General features: G+C 40.7%; 1 long non-coding RNA gene across 2 annotated transcripts in view; it reads left to right on the plus strand.

Annotated features, from left to right (window-relative positions):
* The first annotated feature begins 2,009 nt into the window (after positions 1-2,009).
* The window catches only part of LOC105713992 (uncharacterized), a 125,648-nt gene continuing 108,184 nt past the window's right edge, over positions 2,010-19,473 (plus strand). For both annotated transcript variants that reach the window (XR_001106707.3, XR_001106706.3), the window contains exon 1: positions 2,010-2,477. This is a non-coding gene — a long non-coding RNA (uncharacterized LOC105713992). The remainder of the gene's footprint in view (positions 2,478-19,473) is intronic.

Raw genomic sequence — 19,473 nt, forward strand, 5'->3', positions numbered from 1 at the left:
GGTTTACCACCCACTTTGGGCTGCATTCCGACTTCGGGAAGACTTGGCCTGGTGTGCTGGGTGCCACTACCAGCCTCAAGCCATCCACTGGCTGGACCAGAACCAAAAGGAATTGAGCACCCCCACAAGTGGCACCTGGGCTCCCTGGGCCCCAGGATTTGGCCTGTGCTGCTGCTGGGGGGCTGCAACATTCAGGGGATGAGCCACCTTCCCCGTCATCTGGGAGGGGTCGCAGTGGAAATACACCCAGGCTGTGGCCAGCCAGACCCCACCCCCTCATGGGCCAGAGCCTGCCCACTCCGAGGAGGAGGACGGGCGGTGGCGGGAGAGGGAGGATGGGTGCAGGGGTCCTCAGGTATTGGGGTTGGGAAAGATCCGCCAGGCCACCAGCACGGCCTGACCAGCCTCGGGGAGGTTGAATCCTCTGGGTGGACTGCGAGGAGCCCACCCCTTTGCCTCAATGGTTTCATGCCCTTTTGAACAACTATCTCTCCTTTAGAAGCTTTTTTTTTATATAGGTTTATCTTTCTAGTTCTCTATTTTTTTGTAATTTCTTGTTAATATTTGGCCAATTGTTAGTAACAAAATTAAGTTTCAACATTTCCTGTCCAAGAGGATCCTGAAGACCTAGACCAGCATATTTTCCTGCATGTTTTCTTGGTGGGCTGCTTATTGTCTCACCTCGGGTCTTGGGGGTGAAATTTTTGATCTGCTGTAGGTCAGTTTTGGTTTGGGGGGAAGGTTGTTCACGTTCCTAGGCTCCCATAGCAGCTCTACGGATTATACCTTTTTTTTTCCTGAGAAGAGGGGAAAGAGAAGTTCTGAATCTTTTTTTTCCCTCATTGCTCTAGCTCACGTTTTTCCCACTTTGGGGGCAAGGCTCAATTTCCCTCACTGGAAATATCTTGCCTTTCGGAGTGAGGCTGTTTCCTGACTGGAAATAGCTTGCCTTTTGGAGGGAGGCTCAAGTTCCCTAACTGGAAATATCTCGCCTTTTGAGGTGAGGCTTAATTTCCCTGACTGGAAATATCTCGCCTTATGGAGTGACACTCAAGTTCCCTGACTGGAAATACCTTGCTTTTTGAGGTGAGGCTCACAGACAGAGCAATGGCGGCTGCAAGCTTGGACAAGCGTGGAGAGGTATTTATGCCTGACGGTGGGGTGGAAGGGGGGGTTGTTCCTACTGCTGTGTCGTTCCCCTATTGGCTAGGGTTAGACTACACAAACTAGACTAATCCTGATTGGCTATTTTAAAGAGCAGGGATCTGAGCTGTAGTGGCAGGGTGGGTGTTTTGGCAGGAAGGACAGTTATGGGCGGGTCAGAGCAGGTACTGGAGTAGGTGATAGGGATGAGTCAGGATTTCTCAGAGCTTTTTAAGGGCTTTATTTTTAGAGTTTAAGAGTCTATCCTCAGACAGAGACTCCACAAACCCCTGGGGGTAACACTGTCTATTGGTATTGCTATTTTGACCTGAGTAAGTCTCTTCTCACTCAAAAGCAAATAGGTCCTGGCTGCCTTCTGCCAAAGGACAAGCCCAGAAGGCATGTTTTAAACCTATTACTGTAAACTACTGGTGATTGGAATAGTGTAAGGATTGGGAACAACAGGTTTTAAGAAGCCCATCAAGGAGAAGACCTTCAATTATCAATTATAGGTTTTCAATTGACCCTGGCTTTTAAAAGAATAGGGCACATTGCTTTCTCTTTACTACTTCTATCTCTTCCCTCTCTGACTTCCTTTGTTTCCTCTGTCAGTCTTTCTCCTCTAGGCTTTCTTTTTTCTGTCTCTCTCTCTTCAAAGTTCTTTTCAGCTTTCCCTTAAGGTACTTGTTGACTTTCAGTCTCCTGTCGGTATTTAGCCTTAGATGGAGTTTACCATCCACTTTGGGCTGCATTCCCAAGCAACCTGACTTCGGGAAGACCTGGCCTGGTGTACCGGGTGCCGCTACCAGCCTCAAGCCGTCCACGGGCTAGACCTGAACCAGAAGGACTTGAGCCCCCTCCCCCAAGTTCCCTGACTGGAAATAGCTTGCCTTTTGGAGTGACGCTCAAGTTCCCTGACTGGAAATATTCGCCTTTTGGAGTGACGCTCAAGTTCCCTGACTGGAAATATTCGCCTTTTGGAGTGACGCTCAAGTTCCCTGACTGGAAATAGCTCGCCTTTTGGAGTGACGCTCAAGTTCCCTGACTGGAAATAGCTCGCCTTTTGGAGTGACGCTCAAGTTCCCTGACTGGAAATATTCGCCTTTTGGAGTGACGCTCAAGTTCCCTGACTGGAAATTTTCGCCTTTTGGAGTGACGCTCAAGTTCCCTGACTGGAAATATTCGCCTTTTGGAGTGACGCTCAAGTTCCCTGACTGGAAATTTCTCGCCTTTTGGAGTGAGAATCAATTTCCCTGACTGGAAATTTCTTGCCTTACGAGGTACGGCTCATAGAGAGAGCAATGGCGGTCGCGAGCTTGGACAAGCGTGGAGAGGTATTTATGCCTGACGGAGGGAAGGGGGGGGTCGTTCCTACTGCTGTGTCGTTCCCCTATTGGCTAGGGTTAGACTGTACAAGCTAGACTAATCCTGATTGGCTATTTTAAAGAGAGCAGGGCTCGGAGCTGGAGTGGCAGGGTGGGTGTTTTGGCGGGAAGGACGGTTATGGGCGGGTCAGAGCAGGTACTGGAACAGGTGATTGGGATGAGTCAGGATGGAGCCTGGGGCGAGGTAAACAGGTGTGAGCTACTGATTAGAACTGGTGGAGAAGATTGTTTGCTCGAATTACAAGGAAGTTAAGTTTTAAAATGGAGAATTAAAGAATAGGATTGCTGAACATACTGACATACTGATTCTTTGAAAAGAAACTTGGGGTTCAGTATAATATTTTGAATTTTGTTTGTCAACCAGAGAATCCTCCTATCCAGTGGAATATTTGAGTCTAAGAAAAAAATGTTCTTCGTTCCAAATAACTAAAGAGAAACTTAGCACACTACTCATTTGTAAGGCATGGCACCATGGATATTGCTCAGGCACCCACTTGCATAAAGTCCCCAGAGTTTAATGGTAACACGTGTTTAAAAGAGAGTTGTTCCTGCTTTTTGTTCTTGTGGGGTTGTTTTGTTTCATAAACTTTTTTTTGAAAAAAGTCCCATTCTTATTTTACCTTGTTGCCTTTTTCCCATAAGACCTGGTTTCCTTCAAAGCAAAGTAAGGCAAGATAAGCCAGTCACATCAGTATACATTTAACAATTCTATTCATTCCCAAATAGAATGATTTCAGCAAACATGAGCATATTAAAAATATGGAAATAGAATTTCACATACTGTACTTTTTAAAAAATTTGGAAATATTACACTTAGGATGTATATGTTTGATTTTTTTCTCATTAAAAAAATAAGTTGGCTTTTTAGCAGAAATATCATTACATTTTGTGAGTATTGGCCTCCAGCATTTAAGTTTTTACAGAGCATGAGGACGTTTACTGGTCTTTCATAAGCAGGGAAGTATGATTTTTTTATACATCTGTAATTCTGAAAATGAAACATTCACTCTACTAATGCAGAAGAGTCCACTTATAAATTATGTTTTATGGACTTTTTTTTTACATAAAGCAACCACCTTGGCAACTCCATTTAAAGTTTACTTACACAATATTCTCACCATATAATCTGCTTATATATAATTATTTTCTTTCTTGTTTCTTTGAGAAGTAACATGAAGCTTTATGGTATGAGTAAAACCCTTGACTGAGGTATTTTTAATACCATAATTTACCTGGGGATACAATCAAGAGAACCAAAATACATGCTTTTTATAGTTTTCAGTTGTTTGAAGTCAATTTTTGAAGTTTAACTTGACTATACCTGCTTTTGATATTTTTATACTAAGAAATGTTTTTTAAATTGTTAACAAAGGAGAATATGAATTTATGCAACTATTTATTTCAGAAGAAAATATCTTTTTAATAAGTCAACTTAATTAAATGAAAACCTTTGGTAAAAATTGAAAGATCTTGATGTGCTGTTGATGTATTCTTATTTTGAAAAGAATTGGTGGTTCATAATTCTCGATAAAACGAGGAAAAAAAACTGGCATATTGAGTCTTCTGCTATTATTCAAAAATAATAGAGTACTGTATTTAAAAAAGAAAACCGAGTTTTTACTTCCATAGAAAATTTATTTCTTATAAAAGCGCTTTACTCCTGGCCCATTTTCTACAAAAAGAAATTACTGTATTATTTCACTCTTTCTTTATCTAGAATTTCTTTATTTAGGATTTTCCTCTCACATTGGTTTTACTTGTTTTATCACTAAGAAAGTGTTCATTGCAGTGATGACTGATAGTTAAATTAATAGGTAGTTACAGAGATGTAGATTCTTTCTGGAAAGCAAAGAATTGGGGAAATCTTTTCCAGAAAATAGTTTTATTTTTTATTAACCTTATAGCTTTTAAAAATTAATAAAAGGATGATGTTTTGTCCTCTGCCGACCATTAAGGGCTAAAAAGATTTAGAAAAAAAGTTACTATTTATTACATATGACTATACTACTTATCAATACTTTTGACCACATAAATCATATCACATACTATTTATAACATATGGCTTCATATGTAAGGAGAGTGTTAATTGTTAACATGCCCATTATTCATGTGAAAAACAGTTAAGGGGTACATTCAGGAGGCACAGAATACTTCAGCTATTTTTAATATGGGGGTCAGGCAATTCATAAAATGCCTCAATTGGTAGGCAATGTTTTATATTTGCTTTTTGCTTGGAAGAGGAATCTTCATCAGAGTTTCAAAAGTATCCTTGCCCATGTTCCTTAGAAAAAGTTCAGAATGACTTAGTAGGATTGCTACAGCTTCCTGCTTGTCTCTTTAACATATAGATGAAATTGAACATTTTAAAGAACGTCTGAGTATTTTGTTCATATGATGGCCAGTGCAATCCAAAGACTATACCTTCCATAAAGACTTCTGGCAGTGTAGATAAACCGAAGAAGGCATAGTGCTTTTGTGTGCCGGCTCAGGCCCTCTTTTCTCAAAATCTAAGGCCCCCTTTATTTTGAGCACCATGCTGTCTTGCCTGCTGGCCTCCAGTCTTTTCACCCTCCTCCTGAGTTAGCTAAAGAAAATCCATGCCACTTCTGCCTTCTAGAGGATTGGATAATTCCAACTCCATTGATAGAAATGCAGTAATGTGATCCATTTAAGAATGCAATCCATATACATTCATATAATGAGTCTGTGTTTGGAATAAATTATTAAAGGAATATTGTGCTGTTGATAAGGGGTTTTATTAATTTACAAACTCAGAACTCCAGTATTTCTATCAGTAACATGAATAAGAAAGTGATGAATCATTTACAATCAACCCTGATAGAGACAATATTATCAAAGTCTATATTTGCTATTCAAAAAGTTTATCCACACTTGACTTTAATTTCTGTTCTTAAAAGCTTTTCCTATATCCTAAAATAAAGGCATGGCTTTATTTGCAGGTGAACAGAAATTACAGGAAATTGCAAAGCAACCTCTGAATAATGAACATCTTGGCAAGAAAATGTATCTGATCTCTAAGGAAGGGTGTTGGAAGAGATAGGAGATGGCAGTAGAATTGTCTCAAAAACAAGTTTGAGTTCTTTTGACAACAATGTCTCCCAGTTTATGAAATATAGAGAATTCTGCTCAAGAAATAAGGAAGTTTTGGAGATATAATCAGAAAGAGAGAAATGCAGACAAATGAGTTGTTCAGACTAGCTCACTTCTCATTATGCTCTTTTCAGAATTTTTCTCTACATCTCACACTAAAAACAACCCTGTACAAAAGACAAACCTTTTCCAGATGTTTTGATGAATTCAATTTTTTTCTCCATGGACAATAATAACCAGTTTTTGTTTAAGGCTTTACAATTTAAAAAGCATGTACCTTTAATATTTACAATAATAACATTTAATGTTTATAAAAATTCCTTAAAATTGCTATTATTTTCATGCTGACTTTTTCAAATAAGACAACTGAAATTCAGCCTCTTTTTAACCATCTAAGTAGTAAGTAGTGGAAGAGGCACTTTAAAATTCAAATTATTAAACTCCAAATTCTCTGCCTTTCTTCCTCCTTTTGGATGACAATAGGGTAAAATGAGACAAGCATGTTTTAATAAATAAATTTTATTTGCTTTCTGAGTAAGAACTTGGAGAAATCTAATATGTCATTTGGTGTATTCTCAAAAATCCTTTGCTTGAAGAATCTAATGACTTTTATGCCTTCGGATTTATATATTATTTGCACCATTCTGAAATATTTAGGAAAGGAGAGAATATAATTATTTGCCACGAAAATAACGCCATCAGGCCAGGAGTTGATGCCAACCAAAGCATCCTATTGCCCCATACACTGTTGCTGGCATTGATAACAGTTGAGGATTCAAAGAAGTGCAATCAGCCAGGGTCATATAGATTTCAGCTGGAATCTGTGCTGTTCCTTCAGGGTGCACCAGGGGCCTTTCTCCTCCCCTCACTTTCTTCCATTCCCCACTCAGTAGCTTCAGAGGTTGATAAGAATTCAGCACGGGCAAGCAAATGTTTGTTTGTAACATGAACACTGACCATTTCTATCTTACAATTGAGAGAGGGGAAGCAAAGAGAGGTTGCCAGACATCTACAGCAAATAAAAAGAGGATGTCGGGATTATTCGATGATGCCGAGTGCTTGCTACTGATGGTTTTTTCTCCTAAAGTAACTTTTAGCTAAATTTACAGATATTCAGAGGAAAGAACATCTGTACCAATGTTTTCCCCCAAAGATCAGGCTCCCTTTCCACCTCAGAATGGCTTCTCACTAATAGCAGTTTTCCAACAACAGATGGGTCTGTAAGTGGAAAGAGACCTTATCATTGGTCCAGTGGCATGAGGACTTCTTCAAATGCACATGTGGTTCTGACAGTCATGGAGGGACCACATGACCTTAATGCAATTCCTCTTTAATGAGCCAACTCTTCATCAACCCTAATGTTCAGGAGCCCATATTTAAGATGCAGGCCTCCAGCAAAACCAGCATTATTGCCACAGAGCTTTGTGGAGACTCGCCAACATTACAGGCCAGCATTTGGGAGAGTATAGTGATTATGTGATTTCAATTTCATACCATCTGTCCCCAGATTTCTTTCACTACCAGGCTGGCCACTGGCTTTGGAAGACAGTCAAAATCTAGGGTTCTGGAATTCACTGTTTGGAGTTCAAAGGAGCAGGCATCCCCAACTTCTTCATGGCTGGATGTTGCCATAGAGAAGTGAACCAAAATGGCTGGCTTCCAGCAAGATATGTACTTGAAAGTCCTCATGAAAGCATGTTAAGCCTTCAGAAGCTGGCTCTATGTGTGAGAGGCTGGCCAAGAGATGTTAGATCTCTCCAAGAGTGAGCGAGAACATAAGCAACCGAGGAAAAGGGAGGAAGAGACATGCTGATGTTCTTCTCAATAGGAGCATTCTTTCTTCTTGGGAGACCATCAGCTTCATTATTTGTTACCAGACTGTGACCACCCTTCATCCCCTTTCTCCAGCCGGAGCTCATCATTCCAATAAGAACCTAAGCCATAAAGCGAAAACAAGAAAAATATGGCTTTTTGTTTTTGGCTAGAGGGTCAGAGGTGTTTTTCTTTTTCTTTTTTAATGCTGGCTTATTTTATATAGGCTCTTGAATGATTATTTTCTTTGCTTCTAGGCAATCTGGATTAATTGATACAGTAAAGATCTGGAAGCCCTAAAATGTTAGGTCAATTCCCAACTCCAACACAAAGAAGCTAAATAACCTGCAAGACAATATGTAGAAAAATCAACCACAATTTTCCTATCTACAAAATAGAGTAGGGGTGCCACTGGGAAGCTGTGTGACATTTTAGGAACCTTGTGTTCTTTGCGCTAATTACTCACCAGTTGGCGTTCTAGATCATGCCTCTTCACATCAGTAGCTTGATTGCCAACACAATGATGATACTGGTTTCACTTTTAAATATGGGTTTCAAAAGTATAAGTTTTCATAGTCGTCAGAGAAACAATATTGGATGTTGGGGGGGAAAAAAAACCTCTGGCAGAAATCCAGATGTCAATCTCCCTCATTTCACAATGAGGAAGCTGAGGCCCAGAGGGGTGAGTGACCTGCCCAAGGCCACAGTCAGAGTTAGAACTGTGCCAGGTCCAGGATGTGAAGCTTTCCTTTTGATCAACATCACATTTCATAAGCCAGCTTGCCTTTTATATGCCTGCTTTCCACAGTGATTTCTGGGGAAAGGATTTCTCATGACACGGATTTTTCATGGCTCTTGATGGGTGATTTGGGGCAATGTAGAAGGGTGCCTTTTGATCTGGCTGCTTCCGCATCAAGTACAACACTGCTTCCTCAATGGCAGAATAGCTGGCCTCTCTATCAGTCGCTGAAGTCTTAGAAGACATGGAAATAAACAAAGCCTGACAACTCTGTTCCCCGTGTTATGACCTGTTCACCTCTCCTGCCACTTCCAACTTTGCTTCTCCCTGAGTAGCCCCCATGTTATTTAAGTCAGCAGGGCTTTCAGAAGTCAGGCAGTGCTGAGGCTGCCAGAAGGAACAATTGTGTGGTAGGCTCATGTAGGTCTGAGTTCTTTAAACTCTGGGTCATGACTGGCATAGCAGGGGCTCCTGCTGCTCTTCAAATTGCTCTTGGTCTCGAAACTTCCTTCCAGTGGTTCCCTCCCTTATGCTTAAATACTTCATGCCCTGGAATCACTGAGGGCCTCACTCTGATAAATATTATTTTTTGAAGCACTCAGTAGTCTACTTTATTCTGAAATGTTCCAGTAGGCAGCTTTAACAAGAAAATGGGTAACTTCTTGAAAAAAGTGTAAGCCCTGGACAGGTGCGGTGGCTCACGCCTGTAATCCCAGCACTTTGGGAGGCTGAGGCAAGTGGATCACAAGGTCAGGAGATAGAGACTATCCTGGCCAACACGATGAAACACTGTCTCTACTAAAAATACAAAAATTAGCTGGATGTGGTGATGTACACCTGTAGTCCCAGCTACTTAGGAGCCTGAGGCAGGAGAATTGCTTGAACCCAGGAGGTGGAGGCTGCAGTGAGGTGAGACCATGCCACTGCACTCCAGCCTGGGCAACAGAGCAAGACTCTGTCTCAAAAAAAAAAAAAGAAGAGTAAGCCCAACTTAAAGTTGACTGAATGACAATAGCAATCTGATCTCCAATTCATTAAAAAATACCCATGTGTACACAGAAGGTTTTTTCATAATAGCGGCAAAGTTAAAGTGACCCAAATGAATGCCTATCAGTGGATGCCTGGGTGAACAAAATATGGTATATCTATACGATGGAATATTACTTGCAATGAAAAAAAGGATTGCTACATGAACACATCTCAAAGTTATGCAATGTACAAAAGGTCAGACCACATACTGTATGATTCCATGTATATAAAATGTCCAGAAAAAGCAAATCTATAGAGACAGAAAAATTAGTGATTGCCATGGGCCAGAGGTGGGAACAGGGAGGGACTGCAAATGGGCACGAAGTTTATTTTTGGGATGATGGAATTGCTCTCTAATTAGATTGTAGTGATGGTTGCACAACTCTGAATATTTATGAAAAAAATCATTGAGTTATAGACTTCAAAATAGTGAGTTTTATGGTATGTAACTAGTACCTCCATAAAACTGTGTAAATGAACAACGATGTAGCAGACACGCCAGCTCCTAGCAAGAAGGACATCTTTGGAGTAGAGGGATGTCTGGTGTGGTTGGGCCACCAGACAAATTCAGCCATACATTTCCCCTCACCCTGACTGCTCCTCATGAAGGGTGACCTTCAAGTCTGGCAGGAGCCCTTGACATGATGCAACAATTTATTAAATAGACAGGCTGCCCTTACAAGGTGAAGTCTGACAAAGCCTCGGTTCAGGGATATCTGCATTCAAAGTGAAAAAGCAATGGCAGCCGCAATGATTTAGATCTGCAATTAAGACATTTAAAGTGTTTGGGGCTGACAAGGAGGTAAAGTAAATGTTGATTCAGTTGTAAAGTCTTCAAAGATTTAGGCTTGCAAAAGGGCCTTGCACAACTGTAGGATTTTATTTATTTATGGATTGTTACTGACTTTAAAATACTCTTTTTTCTCCCCCCAGCAGAACTTTTCCAATCAACAGTGGGACCCTTAGCAGGGGAGACTGGAAACATGTTTGAATAATGCATTCAGGATAATTTTCAAAAAAATCACGATTTAATGAGTACCATATTCCCTCCAATTGTCCCTTATACATGATTCACCATTTTGAAGATACTGATGTATAAAGAATGCAGTGAATGTGGCAAAAGTTGAAGATAGCCCCTGTGGATAAACCCTAATGGACACCATACTGAAATAATACATACAGCTCAACCCCCAGACATGTGTCTTCAATTTAAAATAATTCAGCAATCATGTTCAACCAGAACCTGATTACACAAAATGGGACTTTTTAACTCCCAGACTTGGATCAAATTTTGGAGGCTACAAAAAAGCAAGGGGCGGTGGGGGCGGGAGTGGTGGCAAAGATAATATGTGCCATGTTTATATATTCCAGATATAGTGATTAAATGATAGACACACTTGCCTGGCGCAGTGGCTCACACCTGTAATCCCAGCACTTTGGGAGTTTGAGGCAGGCAGATCACCTGAGGTAGGGAGTTCCAGACCAGCCTGACCAACATGGAGAAACCCCATCTCTACTAAAAATACAAAATTAGCCCAGCGTGGTGGTGCATGCCTGTAATCTCAGCTACTTGGAAGGCTGAGGGAGGAGAATCGCTTGATCCTGGAAGACTGAGGTTACAGTCAGCTGAGATCATGCCATTGCACTCCAGCCTGGGCAATAAAAGCAAAACTCCATCTCAAAAAAAAAAAATTCCACATACAAGTTTAACTGTTTCTTTGAGCTTATCAAGGCACCTAGTATCCTTTTTCCACCTGTTAAGTATTTACCTTCCTTTAAGAGAACTTGCATGAAAGTCCTGACTCTGATTGGGATGCAAAAGAAAAAGTCCTGAACATAAGTTGAGCCTCTGTTAGAATATTATGGCTTTCAAGCCACTGAACTCTATAGTCTTATTCTCTACTTTTTCAGAGGTTCAGGACAGAAGGGGACTGAACAGAGTTAGCTTTCTTGGGTGGCACAGAGGACCTAGTACAGGACCCAGAAAATGGTATCCACTGTAGTTCTTGGAAGTGCTTGGCTTTCCTTTCATCTTTTATTTTGTTGCTGGCTGTCTTCTCTTCTCACCTATGATAATGTGCGTCCCCTTGTGATCAGAAGTAGTTTTTGGTGAATCTCAAGCAATGGTCTCTAGGGATAAGATTCCACATAAAATACAAAACACCCAGTTCAATTTGAGTTTCAGATAAACTGCAAACATTGACTGCATCACTAGAAGAAGAATGATGAGTCAGGTCATTTTACTCAACCAATGTTATTAAAGCTTGCTTCCCAAGATGGGAGGTTCTAAAAATTAGGCACCATAAACCTGGATATACTGGAAATAAAGCTTTGTGTTTTTAAATAAATGAACATATTTAGAATGGATGGTTTTCTTTTCATGTTGATAATGTTTCTGCTTTTCTTTTTGTTCTGCTTGTTTACAGATCCTTTATGCATTGAAATAAGAAAGTAGAACCGTTTCTGGGTCCCAGCTGCAGGAAGAGCTCCTGTTGCTGTAGATTCTGACTTCTGGGTCTTGGGCAGGGGATGGCCAGTAAGCTAAGCTGTCCTGAGGGTGTGCCGGGCCAGGGGCTGAATCGGTGTTGGAGCATCCACAGACTGGTTTATCTCAAGAAGCATGTTACTAAATATGAAATACCAAATCTGCAAGTGGGTTTACTTTCCCCCCATAGATTAGAATGGATTCAATATTATCTCTTTATTAGCTTCACTTTTAATCACTTGCATAGCAAGTATGACAGAAAGGTGGCTTGAAAGTCGATAATTTGAGAAATCCAGATAAACTGACTTTGCCCACAACCATCTGTTGTTATTCATGTGAATATCAACTGTCATGTATGCTGGGGCAAAAAAGATTAAGATTCACTGTTCTCAGATACTTCCAGGAGAGGAAACCCAGGGTTGAACCTTTTTAGCCTTCTATGGTAAAATTTCCTGATCTGTGGGTGTTCCGAAGCTTTTTTCAGTTTCCTAAACTCCCGTATTCGAGAAGCCATTTTCTCTTCTTTCTTGTCCTTCCTTGACAAAGTAAAATGTATTCTCATTGTCTACTCTGTGTCATCCAGGCTTGGTTCCTGTCCTCACAGAGCCTATAGTTCAAATAAAGGAGAGGGAGCATTTTATGAGGGAATTAAAGGTGCAAGTTTCTGAAAGCCAATTAAAAGAGTTGGGGGTGGTCAGGAGAACAGGGGAGCACCTGAGTACTGGGTAGAAACCACCACAGTAGTAACGCCAATCAGTGGGTACAAACCAATGACAGCAGGTATATGAGGCATGGAAAACTTGGTGCATTGTAAAGTTTTCAAAATATGAGGTCCTTTCTGTCTGTTAGGGGATGGGAGTTGTCTCTGTATATCAACCATGGAAGAGCTGTTTTGAGACATTATTCTTCGGTCTACGTGGGTAGACCTGATACAGCCGTGTTTCCAAGGAAAGGAAAGGACAGGTTTTTTGTTGTTATGTTTAATAGTAGATGTAGTGCCATGGAATGATGCAGATTTCATGCAGATATTCTTAGATCTTGGTCCCAGGACTCATTCTTCCTTATATGAGCATTGATTGTTACAGGTTTTACCCTTCCTTTAACTGTAAGTCCTTTGAAGGCAAAAACTGTATCCAATTTGCCACCGTCTTCTAACAGTACTTATCAGTGTCTGATGCATCAAAGGGAGTTTGTAAATGTTTGGATGAATAAAGGGAAAACAAAGAACCCTTTCTTTTGCTTTAATAAAAATATTTTCACTAGTTTTCACTGGCATGTTGTAGACATATTCTAAGAAACAGTCTCCTCAAATTATGGCTTCAATAACGATGAAAAATCAATTTCCTAATGAATTATTTTCTAGAAAGCACCACACACACACACACACACACACACACACACACACAACATCAATAAAAAAGTAATTTGTGAGTTTAAGAACTATAGGATAATAATACGTGATCCATATGAAGTTATGACAGCTTGTAAGGCCAGGGAGGGCATGAGGAAACAAAACACACAGATCATCTTCAAACCACAGAAGCTCAGACTTCTCTTGGTCTAAAAGTTGATGATCAGTGAAAAGCCTGCTGATAGTTGAGTTTTACCTCCTCTTATTCTGTATAATCCCTTTTCTGGTGAAAGCAGAGATGTCATGGACAATGTAGTATTTCATCAAATCTGAGAGGCCATTGATTGTAAGACAGCATTGTTTTAGGTACCATTAAGAAAGAAAGAAAAAAAAAACCTTGCCAAGTAAACTCATATTCAGAGACATTCAAATGTTGAAAAATAAATGTTTCAGAATCTGTGAAATGCAGACAATTCTCCCTAATGCTTGGCCCAGGGCTCCGCATACCACAGGAGGTTGATAAGCATTTGTTGAATGAGTGAGTGAATAATGTTGCCAAGCAGAAATGTCTGGTTTATAACGCCTAGAGCCCATTTCTGAGAACAGCGGGCTGGATCCCTTCTCGATGTTTTAAGTAATCACTGACAGACTAGGTGAGCGATTGCTCTTCTGATTGCTGAGAACAAAACAAAACACAAAACTAACAAAAAACAGAGTTGCAGAACTGCATCCTGTTGACATAGCCCTGGAGGAGTCAGGCTTAGCGTACTGTTCAGTAAGAAATAGTGATTTTTGCATCCCACTGTTCTAGTTACACAGGGACTTTTCTCTGAATAATCAATGAAGGGATTATTTTGTCTAAGAATGGACAAATGAGTGTGTGAATGTGTGTAGGCTAAGGAAGGCAGGTAGATAGAAATACATAAAAGAGTAAAAAATTCCTTAAATAAAGCTTGCTGGGTTTAACACATGCATCATTCATACATCAGAAAACAGTATACACTTGTGACTCTGTACCCACAGACCTCTGAATTGCAGCTTGCAGCTCCATGTCTCCTCACAGTGATAAATATGAGCAATATTAATGTCATCGTCTAAGCCCCCAAAAATATAGCTGACTCTGTTCAACAGAGCTGGTCAGACTGCTGCAGATAAATCATATTCAGATCAGAACTCCATGTACACATGATCTTTGGGGCATCTGCAAAGTCTAGGGGCACGCAGTGACAGATCTGGATTATTGATATCACTTCATAGCCTGTTCTACTTAAGTTTTTTTTTTCTCTTCTACCAGTAATAAGGATAGAATCTCTGATATTAACCTTATAAATTGGCTTCTAGTTTATCTTTTCAGAGGTGCCACCAGAGAACCAAGAAGCAATTTCAATTAAGAGTAGAATTATAATTTTGGAACATACCTTTTGAAATGTCATTTTTTATTTTTTACTTATTTTCAAAATAGTTGTACAAGACTCTCTTAAGACCATTTCAGTTTTCAGGAGGTGACTGCAAGAGTCTCACTAAGCTTATCTGACTGCATCAAACAAGGTCAGGGCTTAAGAATTCATCCACTGCCAGGCTCTTTAACAGGAGGATCTGTACCTAATTCCAGTGGGTATTTCCCTAGGACCTGGCACAGGTTTTTGAGACTAGTATCTGCTCAACTGAAATTTATCAAGTAAATGAATGATGAATAAATGATGCTAAGAAGCACAATCCTTTTGGTACCAATGCAGCAATTAAAGACTTTTAGAGTATATAAATTTTTCTTCCTAAAATGCATTCTGAGGAGAGTAGATAGGTACTAATGCAAGAAAACAAACTCGAGTCCAAAAAAATTGTTGAGCATCAGTGGATTCAGCAAGGATTCTTAATCTCTTTTTCTTAGATTCCCTTGAAAGAATTTTGCAACTAGGGACTCTGTTACACTTTTAAGTTAGCATTGAAATTTTTAAATCACAAGTTTTAACAGTTACAAAGGACGCAATTTCTGGCATGTTTGACAGTTACAAAGGTCACAATTTCTGGTGCATTTCTACTGTTACATTACTTTTTTATTTTTTGAGATGGAGTCTTGCTCTGTCACCCAGGCTGGAGTGCAGGGGCGTGATCTCGGCTTACTGCAACCTCTGCCTCCCGGGTTCAAGCAATTCTCCTGCTTCAGCCTCCTGAGTATCTGGGATTACGGGCGTGCACAACCATGCCCAGCTAAATCTCTTGTATTTTTAGCAGAGACGGTTTCACTATGTTGGCCAGGCTGGTCTCAAACTCCTGGCCATAATGATCCTCTGCCCACCTCGGCCTCCCAAAGTGCTGGGATTACAGGCATGAGCCACCGTGCCTGGCCTATATTACTCTTTTAAATGTATCCACAGAATCTAAGTATCATAACAATTTGATGCCTATCTCATTATTTTTAAAAAAGTATAGAAACAAGCTCTTGAAACTTTACATTTCTTTATCTCTGTAAATGCATTCTTTATATGCTACTTCTCCCTTATGATTTTATCTTACTGAAATGTATTTTCATGCTTAAAAGACTTTTCTTGAGCACTTTGCTTTACTTCTCTGCAACAAAAATATGTATCTAATTTGAAATTAATATTTTTATTCATTGTGCTCATGTTTTATATTTTAAAAATTCTACCACTGATATTTGACAAATGACAATATATTATAAACTTTGATAAAACTATTAAACTTGAAAAGTAAAAGTACTGAATATTTACCTCTTAATGAGACGGAAGAGGCTGTTTGTTAAAATCAGAATTCAAACAAGGTTCATACATGGCAATTGGTTGGCATGTTTCTTAAGTCTCCTAGCCTTTCTCAGCCTTTAAATATCTTTCCTACACTTTTCTTCTCAATTTATTAAAAATATAAGCTCCCTTTTCCCTGTATTTCCCAGTAAATTATTAGTTAAACCTAGAAGCATGATCAGACTCAGGTTCAACTTCCTGGTAAAATTCTTTTAGGCAATAATGCTTTCTTTGCATACCTTTCTCAACCTTTCAAATTTAAGTTTGTATCTGCCTTTCAATCCAAGCTCCATCCTCCCTTGACTAATAATCTCTGGCAATGGAAAACTGAGGCAACACAGTAAGGCCAAGGCTATCAATCACTCAGATTGTCCCAGATTGAACGTTTGTTCATCCCATCAGATGAGAGCCTACCAGGCTGAGTTACTGGCAGTGGGTAGAGACAACATAGAAAGGGTGGGGAGAAGGCAGCTGTGATGACCAGGTTGGGCTTCCTGACCAATTACAGAAGTAATCAGTAATTACTTCTGTAATTACAGGATCCTAGGCTCTACTTCTCTTTGTGTATTTCCCCAAGTCTGAGAAGTACATATGCAGAGGGGACCTTCGGCAGTGTCAGAAGTGGTGGCCATTGCCATCTCAGATCTCATAGAAGGGCAATACTGTTTGGGGAGTGGAGGGAGGCATATAAAACATACCTAGGGTGGCCATGGGCTTGTCTACTTGAGTCTCCTCTGCAGTTGGAGTTACAGGCATGTCTGTTGCCCTGAAACACAGACACATCTCCTGAAATAAGCAATAAGTCTCTCAACAGGACTACCCAAACTCTTTAAGAAGAGCAGAGACATTTCCTGTGCTGTAGTTGGATAGATATGCCTAATCTCCATGAATTCCATGTCATGTTGCTTGGTTCTTTCCTCTATATCCCTCTCTCCAAATATTCTTCCTCCTCTTTGGGCCTTTGATGGACGTTCCCTTAGTTTTTGAGAGAAAAAACTGAAGATTACTATATGAATAAGGCTTGGTTATGTTCTTAGCTGAGAGTCCTTGATCTCATTTCCTTCTCTCAGAGAGAAGGAAAAGGGCTTGTTCTTTCTTATAAAGTTTGGAAATCCATTCTCCAAATTGCACAAGAGATTGTATCCATGTGTAGCTATCTGTACCAAATTAAATGTATGCTTCAAGTATTTGAAGAAAGTGTTTTGTGACAAGAGGAAGATAAAAAATAAATAGTGGGAAGAAAGAAAGGGTCAAAAGGGGAGTGAGAAACAAAAGGAAACAGAAGAAGTTTGTGGCACAACCAGCAGATAATTACTATTCCTTAGCTCCACTTCCCTACAGATATTGAAATGATTTCTTATTTTTGACCTCATGGGAAAGACTGTTTTCTGGGGCATCCCTAGACTGCTGCTCTGGCTTTTCCAGCAATCTCTTTAGGTTGAGGACAGACATTCAGGAGAGCCAGTTGAGGGTTCTAATTTAAAGTGCTCAACACTAGCTTTCCAGTGCTGTCTGCAATTATTCACCCTACTTGACCTCACTACTTGAAATTTCATGATAGGAAATTACCCTCTGAAGTAATAAGGGTAATATTTCATACTCATTTCATGATAAGAAATCACTCTTTGGAGTAATATGCATCCTGTTTAATAATGCAAGCACCTTGAGAAAAGTATTGAATTAAAGTATCATAGCTGTCCATGCCTTTCCTCCTAGTAGAAGGTGAGGACAGGTACCAGAGGAGTGAAGAGGTAGAGGGTATAGAGAGGGACAATTTGGAGTATGGGCCACTTCTACAGAGGCCGTGTCAGGATTGGGCTCATCGTGGGTTGTATCAGAGCATGAGAGCCCTTGCTGGAGTAATTTTATGAGCTAATGAAATAAAATCAATATGCCAGAAACCCTGCTAGCCATGGGGAATATGAAGATGTATCAGCTCCCTTAAAGAATTCATAATTTGGGAAAACGAGTATGTAAGATGAATAATGTAACACTGTCTGATAGGGGATGAGCAACTTAGCATAAAGAGAGGAGAGGGAAGATGATCAGGGAAAGCTTCATTCATTTATTCGACAATACTTGTTGGGTGCCTATTGCTATCCCAGGACCTATTCAAGGCACTGGGGATACAGCACTGAGAATAAGGCAGATTAGGTTTGTTTGTTTATTTGTTTGTTCTCTTTCACTGTAGAGAAGGGAGACAGGCAAAATACAACAAGATGCTTTACTTGCATCTTCTTATTGGCATTTCAGCTTGAGAAAAGAGGAAATTCAAAGAGGAGAGAGCTTGAGGCAGCAGGGCCAGGTGGAGAGACTAAGAACTTGGTGAAGCTTAGTAATCATTTGAGAGTTTTCATTTCAAGTACAGAACCTAAATCAAACTGGCTTAAGCAAAAAGGAAACGTCTGGCTCATGGAATTTAGTAATCTCTAGAGTAGTTGGCTTTGGGCTCAGCTTGAGCTAACAGCTAAGAGAGTTTTAAAGAGACCCTGTGTCTCTCCACCTCTCCATCTCAGCTCTAATCTGGCCCATAGTGTCCTCATTCTTGGGATGACTGTGGATAACTCCCACCTCATGTCCTTAGCTCTGGGAGCTCTGGTGAAGAAGACAGAATTTTACTTCTCTCTTGACAGTAAAAGCAAGTCTCTTTCCAGCTCATGGCTCTGAGGGGAGCACATGCCCAGCTCATACATGGAATGGGATGCTCTAATGGGCCAGTCCTGAGTCACATGGCTTCTCCTGGAGCCAAGGGTATCTCTCCAGGACAAAATCTGTGCTGTACCCAAAGAAGAGTGAATGCATGTGAATAGCCAAAAAGTCATCCCCAGAATAACAGCTTCAGTAAACAGTTCCCTGGGTGTCAGGCTGTGCGGCAGAATAGAATACAATGGGTACAGCCAAGGTGAAAAGGCAAATGAGTGCCACCTGAGGAAGAGACCAGTGCATGATTAGAGACTGCTAGCCAAGCACACATCCTCAGTTCTGTATTCGATTCTCCTACAGCAAGAGGGTAGAGAGAGTGTGCATGAGATCCAGCTGGCAGTGCATTGCCCCTAGGTCCACCTATCCACCCTGCAGCAAAAGCAGGTGATGTGGCTACATGCACCCCACTTTGTGGAGAATAGAAGGACCACTCCCTCTTCCCTATGGGGGGTCTGAATTGCAGAAAAGGGGTGGAGAGGCAGATGAGGGGGCATACCTGAGGGCCATCGATGCTTGAGCCTGAGCAGTCTGGGTGCATTCATTAAGTTTGAAATAGAGGAAGATTCCTGCGCAAGGTGACGGGCCCAGCACAGGCTGTGAGGGCCCCTACCTCTTGGTAAGGAAGAGCTCTAGGCCCAAGGCCCATTCTTATATGGGCAAGCAGGAGTTACAAGACTGCCCACACTAGACTGCCTTTCCCAATGCCAGGCTGCTTTTCTGGGAGTAGAGGTTTTATGTTGCAAAATAAGAAATTTGGGCATTATTCTATGGGGAATGGGGCAGCTCAGTGAGGTTGGAGAACAGAGTGGTTAAATCAGGGAGTGTTATACCAGGCTACCTGGGGTTGAATCCCAACTCTGCTACTTAGTGCAGTGTGACTTTAGGCAAGTTATTTTCCTTCTCTGTGTCCCAGTCTTCTCATCTATGAAATGAAGGTGATAGCAAAAAGTCCCAGT

The sequence above is a fragment of the Aotus nancymaae genome, unplaced genomic scaffold (genome assembly GCF_030222135.1).
Source record: "Aotus nancymaae isolate 86718 unplaced genomic scaffold, 86718_ANA_hifiasm-v0.15.2.pri h1tg000025l, whole genome shotgun sequence".
Classification (NCBI taxonomy): Eukaryota; Metazoa; Chordata; class Mammalia; order Primates; family Aotidae; genus Aotus; species Aotus nancymaae.